We start from the raw sequence: 2720 nt of genomic DNA on the forward strand, positions 1-2720 counted from the left end.
AACAACTTAGTTCACACTATGTTGCCCTGGCCGATTGTCAGGTGTTCTCAATCTTGCCAACGCATGCTGTAAGTTCTGCTGCTGAGTCGGCTGAACCGTCTGTTGCCTCGGTTGTGCTTGCTGAGTCGGCAACGGCTGTTGATCCATCGGCTCTAGCTCTGAAGAAGAAAACCAAAACAAAGAAACCCAAGCTAGCTGATGACTTGCCTGCCCTAGACCCATCCATCGAGCAAGCTTTAGATGAAGAAGAAATTGGAGACGACGTCGACCAGGCTGCAGCCGAATTGAGTGACCCAGAAAAAACACCATCGGCTTCACCCAAACAGACTCCTCCAACTCCCGCTGCTCCAGCTCACTTTTCACGAGAAATCTTCTTATCTTGATTGTTTCTTGAAAGAATCAATCTTCAATAGCCGATTGCTTATTAATCTCGTTTTTGCAGAAAAAGAAGACTGCCGTGAAAAAGAAATCGGCCCCAATGGTATTTAAACCAATTCCATCGGTAAAGCTCTTTTATATCTTTAAGTCTGATTATAACCGATGTCAACTAATCACTTTATCCTTTTCAGCCTCCTCCTCCTACGCCTCCTGTGCAGCCAGAAACAAGCAATCGCACACCATCGGCCGCAAGTAGTCACAATGTTGAAGAGGAAGAACCACCAGCTGCTCCTGTTATCCCAGTAAGTTTTGTCTTCAAAAATTTCAAATCAGCTGTATAATTTGTCTTGATGCTTAACTATCTTCAACTTTCTCTCTTATAGGACTTAGCCGATCTGTTCTCATTTGATATCAAGGATTATCTTGATGAAGAAACAGAAGAAGATACCAGCAGCAAGGCTCTAGCCCCTCTGTCCGATGATGTGAAGAAAATACTTGAAGACATATCTCATCGGCTAGGGTCGTCGTTAGATAGCTTGGTGGCTGATTGTGGTTCAATCCGGACTAGATTCAAGGAAATTCAACTTCTGATCCCAGATGATCTTGCCAATAATATTACTCCAGCCGTATACCTCGAGCAGCATCAATTCAAGCTGGAAAGAGCCAAGCAAAGATTAGCTGATCGGCGGGAGCGTATGGATATCGAAGCCACAATCCAAGCCAATCGACAGTTGGTGTATGAAGAAAAATCCAAGCTTGATCAGCTGTCTGAGGGTCTGATCAGTTCCAACATTGATCGGCTCGAAGCCCGAAAGATTGATCTCATGGCACAACTGCAAGAATGCAATGCCGAGTTGGATCTGGAACATAAGAAACTAACCGATCTCCCGAAAGCTGTTGAAGAGTAGAAGGCTAAGCTGAAATCGGCCATTAGGAATGTTGCCTATATGACTAAGTCCTTAAAAGTCATTCCTAGAACCGATGCTCAAGACGCCCAAGCAATTGAAGAAGTAGAACAAATTAGACCAAGGGTTGTATCAGCTATCCAGCGTTACTTATCTATGTAATAGGACTTAGAACATTTTTTGTAATCGGCTAAGATACTCTGATAATCCTTTGTGCTGATTAATATAACTGCTAAATTGCTCGAAAATTTCGAACTTTTCTCTCAATTCTGTATATATGTGCCCCCCTAATTTTGCAACGACGAAGGCATTTATAAAATTATAAATTAGTCTAAGGGTGAAATTTCACATATCGGCCGTCATACATCGGCAAAACACAGCCGATTATGATAAAAAAACAACTAAGGGCGATATAACTATATATCGGCCATCTCAAGGCGATGTAAACACATCGGCTTTACATGCATCGGCAAAATAAGCCGATCATGAGTTAACCCACACACTTGGGTAATATTTCTTTAAGTATGTCCCATTAAGTGTTCGTCCATAAACTTCACCATCAAGACCTTGTAACATATAAGCTCCTTTGGAAACAACTTTATGGATTTGAAACGGTCCTTCCCAATTTGGTGACCACTTGTCGAATTTGTTATCACGAGTTCCGATCGGCAAAATTAATTTCCAAGCATGCTCGCCCTCAGAAAAAGACTTAAGCACAACTTTCTTGTTATAATGCTGAGCAACTCTTTCCTTGTCCCTGGTAACCTTTGCAAGTGCTCTCAACATTGATTGAACCAAGTCCTCCCTCTCATCGGCCATGAGATTGTAATATTCATCGGCTGTCAATGTATCCTGTAAGTCTGTCCTTCCCAAGCCGATTCTAATTTCCCTTGGTAAAACTGCTTCATGCCCATAAACAAGCTTATAAGGAGGTACTTGAATCGATCCATGACAAGCCATCCGATAAGACCACAATGTTTCAGCTAGCCTAGTATGCCATTGCCGACGATAATCGGAAATCTTTCTCTTAATCAACTTAATTAAACTCTTGTTAGACGCCTTGGCTTGTCCATTGGCTTGTGCATAGAATGGTGAAGAATTCAACAATTTGATGCCCATGCTAACAGGAAATTGAACAAATTCATCAGATACGAATATCGAACCTAGATCGGTCGTAATGGTCTGAGGAATTCCAAATCGGTAAATGATGTGTTCCTTAACAAACTAAATGGCATATCCTGAATCAACCTTCTTCAATGGAATAGCCTCTACCCACTTGGTGAAATAATCGGTCGCAACCAATATGAACTTATGCCCCTTGCTAGAAGGTGGATTTATCTGGCCGATCATGTCCATACCCCACCCTCTGAACGGCCATGGCTTGATAATAGGGTTCACAGCCGATGCTGGTGCTTTCTGAATTGCCCCAAACTTTTA

This window comes from Oryza sativa, chromosome 12 (genome assembly GCF_034140825.1).
Source record: "Oryza sativa Japonica Group chromosome 12, ASM3414082v1".
Classification (NCBI taxonomy): Eukaryota; Viridiplantae; Streptophyta; class Magnoliopsida; order Poales; family Poaceae; genus Oryza; species Oryza sativa.